The following is a 10,553-nucleotide window of genomic DNA, read 5'->3' on the forward strand; positions in this document are numbered from 1 at the left end:
CACTTTACTTTCTTGGATTGACAATAGTTCAATTTCTTTTTTCCCCTTAAAAGAAGCCCTTTTAATATAATATAAAGTAAGCACTGCTTATTTACTACAACAATAAAAAATGAAGAAAATTGCCAGTAATAAATTTAGCTACCAAGTTACAGGACACTCCGAGATGTGTTACTGGAAATCTCTCTAGCTGTGCTCTTCTATTTTGTAAAAATAGTTCAGCCCAAGTATCTCACTTCCCACATTAATGTTAAATCATCAACTAAAGAAGTTATTCTGGCCCTCTTTTTTTTTTCTGTCAATAATTTTTTTTTTAATGTATTTTATTCCATGATGGAAGTTCTCGAAAAGGAAAAAAAGGGAACAGCGCCCTCAAACTCATTATTCAATAAGGTGATACTATAGTGAGCACTGTGACTCATCAGTGAGGCCAAAAGCCTGGGTTCAGATTCATTTTCTACCTGCTGAAGAATATGGCACAATCCTGCACCTCCCTCTGGAGAAGTTGTAATACTTTGGAACTGGGTCACGCTTCCTGGGATATTTTCCTCTCCCAATTTTGTGACTCTACTCTTGGAAATTCTTTCCCAAACAAACCAACTGCACAAATGTCATCTGTTTTCACATTGGTTTTAATGAAACCATACAGTTTTTCTTGCCCCATTCCACTTCTCTACCCTGAATAGCCATACTGCCAAAGATTTCTGCAGCCTGAAACTTAAAGCAGCAGCAGTTTGTCTCTTTCTATCTGAGTTCAGTGCCACCTCATCCATATACTATATGCCAGACAGTTGGGGGGTTTTTAAATTGTTTTTATTTATTTATTTATTTTAATCTCCTATTGGCTTGGTCCTGCATTTTCAAAATGGAGATCATAATACTCTCTACTCAAAATGGGCTGGCTGCCACATGTAGCCAGCTGATGTAAACTGAGGCAAGCAGGTGTTACTATGAATAACAATAGTCCATTTCAAAGAATACTAGGTTTTTCCGTAATTTTTCAGCCCTGCAAACTGTAAGCATTCTGATATCTGAGGGTATTTGGAATTGTTTGTCTTTCTCTTGAAATGAGAGCTTTGCATTGCTGTGCTGTGGCTTCAGTATATGCCAGGGGTCAGTAAGGGTTGAGCTTCCAGACTGAAGGTGTGATTCTTTGGTTTCCTGCTTAAGGTTGAAAGAAAGCAGGGTCCTTTCTGCTCGTTCCTGTTTCCTTTTAATGTTGGGCCTTTAATGTTGCCCTTAATATTGCATATAGGAAACAGCAGATTTTTGACTGTGTGTAAGACAACATAAAGGTTTCATAGTGCTTCACTTGTTTTCTTTTAACTGCTTCTCAGTATTCTGCATAATGTTAATTGGCATCATTCACAGGAACTGATTTATAACTTGAGCTCTCCCAAATCCAGATTCTGACCTGTTTTACTGAAGGTAAATAGTACCTCCCTCTGTTTGAAAAATGTATATACTTGATTTAGGAATTATGCATACAGACAGATTACCACTAGCAGTAGGTTTTGACTATTCTTCATCTGTTGATTTTAGAAAACTGGTATCACTGACTTTTAGCGTGATGCAGTTGGAAACCTAAATTGGGGGTGGTTGGTGATGTTTTGAGTAAAACATTTTGTTTCTTAATAGTGGAAGGTTATGCAGAGACACATTGCCAGGCACCATGGGCTTTAGTGATGAGCAATAACTTGTTGAGTGCTGTTGACTTAGTTGCTAGTGACTGTCCATCTCTGTCAGGAAGTAGGGCAGAACCTAGATCAAGGAGGGCTCAAGCCTGAGTGTCGATTAGTCTAAAAAATGCAGTTTGTAAATAATATGGAGAAAGAACTCAAAGCAATTAACAAGGTTGTAATTCTTAGTTGAGATAAGCAAGGGACATCAATACTGCCTGTTGTGAATGTGATTTATCTACAATATTTGGATCACTTGCCAACTCTTAATGCTACACAACTGGAAATCTGTGCTGCTTGTAAGAACCAGAGCAGCTTTTAGCATGAGATCGTGATTAGTTTGATTTACAAGTTCTTATTTCCCAAATTACATGGCAAAAATTATTCACAACTTAGTATGATTCTCTGATAACTGTTGTTGTGCTACTTAATATATATTATTACTTATTTAGGAGGGGATTGTTTGGGATGCTGTTTTAATACCTCTGAGTTTATAAGTTGACACGCTGAGCTTTAAAGAGAACTGGCAATGGAGGACACTTGGCTTTTTTTTTTTTTTTTTCCCTTTGGTGCATCTCTCCGTTCTTCAAAGTCATAAAACATCTCAGATTAAACTTCTCTTTTGGAAGAGCCCTATGGAATTCGGCTAGCATAGAAACAAGAGTACCAGGCAGCCAGCTGCAGCAACAGTTACTGCTGGGCTGCAAACGTGCTTTCAGTTTGTCTGAGGAAGCTGCTGTTTGTTGGCTGTCAAAGAGGTAAATTCAGGATTCTTGCAGTTACAGCTTTCCAAGAAAAGCATAAGGCTTCACTAGGAGGAAGTGAATGGTGTTGTGTCAAAAAGAAAAAAATTCTGTCTCTCTTCTTTATACCTCTGTAACATATTAGGAATCAGGATTAGGTTGAAAACTTGGAACCTCCAGAACTCTGAAACTATGAAAATGAGTAACAGCTTTGAACATTGAGCTGTAGGATGATGCTGTCAGCTGGACACCATTTTGTTTAAGAAGTGCCAGCTGTCTAATTAGGCTACTTCCTCAGCTAGACTGAGGTTGACTGGAGCACTGGTTTCCCTTTACACAGGGTGAAGATTAGTCGTCTTTCTTGGTTGTGTACAGATCACTGAATTGTAAGGGGGCAGACTAGTGTTTAAATAGTTTAGTGTCATGAAAAATAAAACTACTTCCACTGTGTGAAACAGTGCAAGGTGTTACTTTAAACAAAATATGAGCTGATCTGAAGAAGAACAGCAGACAATTTATAATGAATCCCAAAGACCCTGTCCACAGACTTGATCTACAAGGAATTAATAACTCAACAAAAATAAGTACCTGAGGGTAGCTATTTAAATGGTTACGAATTATCAGCAGACTAAAACCTGTGAACAGGTTTCAACATCTGAAACCTGTTCAAAAAGCTATCACGTTTTTCCTGTGAAATTTAGGGAAATCCTCTGAGAGGTGAGCTAGATGCAACAAAGGCAAGAAAGTTTAGAAATGGGGAAAACAGTTGTTAAACAGCAGTCTCTCTACAGGTACCTATTTAAGAGGAAGCAGACTCCAACAGCATCCTCCTCATAGTAGGAAGAAAACAGGCTCAGAGAAATTTATATCAGTGAATATATGAAAATGTTCTTGGGTAGCTTCTGGCTCTGAGGATTGACCATGCCACTTTTTTGTTCCCACATCCGGGTATGTCTTCTCCTGGGAAGTCTTGGAGCAAGTGCATTTAGCTTGCTGTTTCTTCATAGCCCTTGAACAAAACCATGGCTAGTCTCACAGTGAGAGTAGCAAAGGCAAGCTGACTATAAATAAACAGTAGAAGAAAACCAAACAATAACAAAAGGATAAAAACAATTTCTGGAGTCTACTAACATGATTATTTTTTTAATATTGTGCTTGAGTTGGCTTTCAGTGACATTAAATTTTCCTAACAGCATGTTCTACCAAACACAGTTGAGTTTATCCTGTGAAAGGCCTCAGAAAGACTGTTTTCTTCCACCTGATAAGAGTTTGCAGTGTTATTTCCCGAATGTGTGTCGGTGCTCAGCAAGAGTAAACTGGAGGGGTTGAATATTTTACAGAAGTACAAAATGTTACTGAAATCTGTTCTAGTAATGCTTCATTCTTTGCAGGAGAAGGATGACCTTAAGTTTCTCATCATGAGAAATCCTTTGTTAATTTTTAAGCTCTTCAGGTAAGATGGGCATGCTTCATGATTATCTTTGCTTTGGCAAAAAGCATGGATTCCTTTATTGGTTCAGCAATCATAAATCACATGAGTTTTATTTAGTTTTAATATAATACTATGTCTTTATCTGAAATGCCAGCTATAGAAGCGTTCAGCAAGATGGAAAGTAAGCCTCAGATTGTTTTGGTGAACTCATTCCTATAGATCTATAAATATTTTACAGTGACCTTCAATTTGCAGAGCAAATATTTTTGTCTCCCTGCATGATGGCACTCATACCTATTGTGGTTCTGCTTCATGGCAGAAGGGGAGGGCTCAAAGAACAGGTAGTGATGGGTCTCCACCACCTTTTTCTCTAAGAACAGGTCTGCCCTGAAAGCTGAGGGAGTGGGATGAGCTCATGGCCATAGGCAGTTTATAGCCAAGCAGAAAGATTGGTGTCTCATAGTGCTTTCAAAACTGTCTACTTGCCATTTTCTCCTGCGATCCAGCTCATAGGCTGCTGCATGGGGGGACTGCGGTAGCTGGCAGAGAGTAAATTTCAGCACACTTTGCAACACCTTAAGCGGTCTTCTGTTCACAACTTCGTGTGGAGTCTGTTAGCAAGAGTTTTGATGAGCTAGTTACTGGGCAGCAAGATTTGCTTATGTAATCCACCAAGAAGTTATTAAGTTTTTATTAAAAATGCTGCAAGGTCCTTTCAAAATAAAGCCAAGGAAATTGCTAGTAAAACTTTATCTGTGGATCTATGCAGGAATTCATTTGGTCCATAACATCTTACATTAATTTCCCTTCCTTTTTTAAGATATATTAAATGGTCAGATGCATTACATAAATTAATAAATTATCCACCCTGTACAACTATAAAAGCTATTCAAGTGGAGCCCTCAGAAAAATTAAAGCACATCAATACTGCCTGTTTTAGGCCTTCTATGTAGAAATAGCATGATAGTTATGTATCAATGGCCCTCCAATACTAGTTACACAAAATGATTTTCAGCAAGAGAGCTCTAATGGTTCAAGAGAAGCAGTCATCTAAAAATAAATCAGCCTTTTCCAAAGTGCCCACAGCAGCACATCATAATCAAAGTTGATTACATCTGCACCCTGCATCAAATGGATGTATCAGAGTGCACCAAATCACAGAGACCTAATGGTTCACACCTGGCAGACAGCTATTTGACATTTCACACTATTAATGTAAGTGTTCCTGAGGCATGAGATTCATAATACCAGGCTCTACTATAGTGTATTAAAGAGCTATCTCGGCTAAGGCACATCACCCTGTCCATTGACTTCTTTTAATATAACAGGATCTTCTTCAGTCATAGATCATAATAAAGGTTTTGTTCTGTCTGTAAAGTGTTTGCCTCCCTATCAAGACAGCAATGTAACTTTTTATCTTTTCTGTACCATCCTGACCAGAATGACCTACTTTCCAGTTGCCCAAGTCTATAGTCTAAGTAACAGCTTAAACACCATTCTTTCTGTCTAGGCATATACAGAGAGCATGGCCAAAACTTTCTGGTTGGGTTTTTCCCTCTTCCTTTTTTTGGAAAGGGTGTGTATGTGTGACTGTATCTTACTTTTTCTGCATGCAAGTGGTGAGATCTGGTCTTTTAATTTTGTCTGTATCCGTACTTCCTACAGTAGATCTGTTATCTTCTATCATATGTTTCTTATGCGCATTGAAAAAACAGGTGATAAACTGGCTTACCCAACAACCTCAGTCTTGTTTAAAACTGTTTGGTCAACCCCTGCTTTCCATTACACATCTTTTTTTTGTAATATTTCATGTTCTTCACGATTTCAGTTTTTCTACTCATCTTTTCTGCTTAACTGTCAGTAGTCTGGCCCCTCCATGTTGTGAAGGATGCTTCTCCTCTCTTCTGCTTAACTCTGCATAGCCAGGTGGTTAAGAGAAATCTTAGAAATCTTCTAATTATGTGAGATGCTTAGCAGTTACAGCTTTGAATAAGCTTTTGAAAATTATTAAAATAAAAAAGAAAGTACCTTAATTAAAGCTCAATCAACAGTCTTTCAGTTTCCTAAAACAGAGTTCTTTTTAATCTGAAGACATCTACAGTATTAGGGGCTTTGGTGGTACAGGTTCTCCCTCCCCTGCTCTCCCTCATGTACCCTGATCTCTGGTATCTTGAGGTTTTTTGCAGGATGCTTTGGAGGCCACATGCTAATACCTTTTACATCTTTTCTCCTCTCCTGTTGATTATTGTATAGTTTTGCTGTGTTATGGGCCTTCATATCTATTTCAGCTGCATAGGCCTACTTTTTCATGGCAGGATTATTGCAAGAATTTTGTGCTGCTTATCTATGTTCAAATTTATCATGAACATAATCCAAACAGGTGTGAAAATCTTACGTCACCTTTGACATTGGCTAGCAGATACTGCAACAAAAATAATAAATATGTCTAATTATTACCTGAAGTTCCCATCTTGATTGTTCCACAGACAAACCTGCCATTGACATAAAAGAGGATTTTTCCTGAGGAATGGAAGGGTTGACAGAGTTATGCGTGCAATTTAGGAGCTCAAGTTCAACTGACTCATAGGTAGTGGATATGTAATTGGGGGATGTTGTACACATTCTTTGCAAAGGATTAGTCTTTTCATTGGTATTCAGCACAGTGATTTCCTGGCACTTATTTGATTAACAAAGCACATACAAAGGCCTTCTAAAGCTTCTGTAGGAAATAAACAATGTCCTGAAGCCAAATTTCTTGTCAGTAGTCTTGAGTTTTATCAAGCAAGCAATTTATCATGTTCAGCCCACACAGGTGACAAATCAAGGTTGCAGATACTATTGTAAGTAAGCATCAGGAATTTGCAAAACTGTGGATTTAATTTTTTTTTTTTAACTCCTGCAAGGAAAGGACTGATCAGCAGCTAGATTTCTGATATGGGATTGCTCTTTATTTTTTAAAGTATCAGCATGTCCATGGTCTAGGAATTTTACATATTCACTTGTTCTGCGTATCACTGAGCTCCTGCTGCTTACCTCCAAAGTCTGGTCAAAACAACAGGTGGGACTTCACTGCCATGATGTGAATAGTTAATGAGACAATAATGGCTATGTGCAAAAACCAAAATTAAAGGTAACAAGAAGCTTAAGGAGACAGAAATTTAAATCTCCCATTTACTTTAGGCAGCACTGCTGAGCAGTTATTCTCTTTTTCCTTATTCTACTTTTAAAATACTGATGGTGTGGGAGCTAATGTATTTTAATGGGACAACTTTGGTATTGTTTCCCCTTCCTTCTGAAAGCTATACCATAGCTAGTAGGAGATAATTATGCATTTCTAATTTGAATTTGCACTCCAGACATGGAGTTTTTGAAAGTTACTTCATGCTTAATCTGTGAGGAAAAGAGAAACTGATTCCCTTGAAGAATTTCCATAAACCTGAACTTCAGTTGCTTAACTTTTAGTATTCGATTAGGGCATCCCTGGGTGTACTTTCTCCAAAACAAAGAGGGGAGTACTATTGTCCTCTGGATCTCATAGTTTAAAGGCTGGCATACTGAAAGTAAAGAAAAAGCAGGAATTTAAGTTGGTTTTTGGTTTTGGTGGTGTTGCGGGGTTGCGGTTTTGTTTTTTTTTTTTAATTATTGTTAAAATCTAAGAATATGGTGGAAATTAATTTGAACAAATACTCTGCATGAAGAGGGTAGGGTGCCTGTAGAGAACTTGGGAAGACCATGATGCACAGAGTAGAGCTTGCAGAATTAAGTCTTGGGGACAGCTGTTAGTACAATTTATACAAAATGGTGAGGTGTTTGTGGTTTTTTTGGTTTGTTTTTTTTTTTCCCCCCAAACCAATATTTAAATTAGCTGTTAACAGAAAATAGGTATACCTTTGACCAAGTACACTATTTCTGCTTCAAACTTTATCCAAGTAATGACTAGGGAGTGATCCATGGTGAAAAGATTCATCCTTATATTCTTTTTTCTAGAAAATGTGTTAGATTCTCTAGTTTAAAAAGTACTATGCATAAGAAGTAGCTTGGCTTTATTTAAAATCTTCAACATGTTCAAAATTCTAACTTATGGTACACATAGATATAGATACACAATGTGTTTTTATTTTTATTTGTGTTAGTATTTGAAGGTAAAGGGGGTTACACTTGAAATGGAACTACACAAACCGGCATAGAAAAGACTTGCCGAAAACTGAATTTGGTATTGGGTAGGATTCACAATTAAGAAAAGAAAAATAAATAATTTAAAGTTATAAAATGTTCTTTCTTTAACAATGAGATTTTCTTCAAGAAAAAGGTGATTCTTAGTAGCTACCATTGCAAGTGGAAATAAAAGATAAAGTATTTCTTTATTATGTCCAAATTCTGATGGAAAAATTGGTCCTTATATGAAATACATATATGAAGATAAATCAAAGATGATTTAAGGGAATATATGTTTTAATGAAGGTTTGTTTTGTTTTGCTTTCCTTGAGGAAAAAGCTTCTGCTATTGGTATTGATGGAAAGAATGATTACTTGGAAAGTAAACAGGATTTTTTTTAGAAAGGAAACAATGTTAATCTCCTTAATCTACAAGGAATGAAGCAATAAACTCCTAAATAAGCAGTAAATTGCTGGAAAGTCACTCTGAATTGTTCCTCTCACACAGTTTCTAATTCTAAGTATTCTTTGTAGCTCTAGAAGAATAATGTGCCTTACTGTTTGTCCTTTACTGTAGGTATCCGTAGTTCAGTCTCTCCAACTATAATGCTCCTATAATGCTTTAAGCAGTCCTTGATTACAACAATTCTTATTAGTCTTTTAATTCTCAATGTATAGGTAACTGAGATGACTGAAATCTGATTTTAAAGAAATTCTAATTGATTTGTGTGTTTTTGAAAAAACAGATGGGATCTGTAGTCATTTCAGTTCAGGCTAATTGAGATGTTAAAGTTGTGGCATTTTATCAGTAACATATGCAGAGCTTTCTGTTACTAACGCTGTTCCTTGAGCAATTATGTTCTCTAGAATCCAGGGTCTCTTGGGTTTTTTCCCTTTCTAGGAGACAGTGATGAACTTGGAACATACTTGGAACATATTGCTCATTTTAAGATGTCTTTAAAGAATGACAGTAACGTGTTGGAGTTACGACCCGAAAATGTCATAAACGTGTGTTTAGAAAAGTCATCCAGATATATTTTAGTCATCCAGATATATTACAAAGCCTTAGTATATCCATTCAAATGGAAACTCCTGATTCCGAGTCCTTTCATGGCATGTGACAGGCTCACAAGGGGATTGTATTGATGAGGGGACTCTTGGCCACAAGGAAAATAATGTTTAATTTTTTTTTTTTTATTTCAGCTGCTTTTTAAGAGTTGTTGTGATAATTTTATTATTATTTGAGATGTTCCCATTAGAAAAGTTCACCAAACCATTGAACTTTGACAAAGGGAACCTTTTGTAAGGAACACATACTGGCACATTAATGGCATGTAACTAAGAGCAGGATGAACCCTTCTGAAACAGTTGCATAGCTTCAAAGATGTAAGCTTGAGCAGAAGGCTTCACTTAGCCTATGATACAAATGTGATGGATCTGTTCTTTCAGAAACCTTTCATCTGAAAAGAATCAAAAGATCAGATAGACAAAGGGAACCTTTTGTAAGGAACACATACTGGCACATTAATGGCATGTAACTAAGAGCAGGATGAACCCTTCTGAAACAGTTGCATAGCTTCAAAGATGTAAGCTTGAGCAGAAGGCTTCACTTAGCCTATGATACAAATGTGATGGATCTGTTCTTTCAGAAACCTTTCATCTGAAAAGAATCAAAAGATCAGATATTTTTAATAGATAATAATTTCTGTAAAATGTTTCCTGTTTTCTTGATAAGAAAACTCGTTTACATTGCGCCTTGATTATTCAAGGCAATGGGAGACTGAAAAAAAGGTACATGTAGTGCATTAGGCTACAAGATCATTACTGCACATAACATTTTTTTGAAAAGGAAAATTAAGACAAAGGTAACAGTTGTTGTGTCCTTGGCATAGAATAGCTGATCCACAACCAGATAAAGTCTCAGAGTAATACACCTCTATTATCTTTAGCAGATACTATTTTATTTTCTAAAAAACAATATTTGCAATTAAGAAGCAATTAAGAAAAGCACAAGATGATATATTTCTTTGAAACAGAAAAGTCTTGAAAAAGTTAATTAAAAGTACCGGGAGATACTAAACTGCTGGAAATCCTGTTTTCACTAGTTTTTATTCAATTTTCCCTATCTGAAAATATTTAGAAACTAAAGAGGCCTTTATGGTTCTCTAATGTTAATATATGCTTTTATTTTTATTGAAGTTGATGTCAATGGCTTATTTCTATTCATAGTATATTTTTTTTCTCTTAAGACACTTAGTTGTTCTTTCCATACTGTTTTTTCAAGTGATCATAGAATCGTAGAATAGTTTGGGTTGGAAGGGACCTCTAAAGGTCATTTAGTCCAACCCCCCTGCCATGGGCAGGGACATCTTCAACTAGATCAGGTTGCTCAGAGCCCCGTCCAACCTGACCTGGAATGTTACCAGGGATGGGGCATCCACCACCTCTCTGGGCAACCTGTGCCAGTGTTTCACCATCCTCAGCATAAAAAACTTATTCCTTATATCTAGTCTCAATCTACCCCCCTTTAGTTTAAAGCCATTCCCCC

Source organism: Aptenodytes forsteri, unplaced genomic scaffold, assembly GCF_000699145.1.
Source record: "Aptenodytes forsteri isolate BGI_AS27 unplaced genomic scaffold, ASM69914v1 Scaffold282, whole genome shotgun sequence".
In the NCBI taxonomy this organism is placed as follows: domain Eukaryota; kingdom Metazoa; phylum Chordata; class Aves; order Sphenisciformes; family Spheniscidae; genus Aptenodytes; species Aptenodytes forsteri.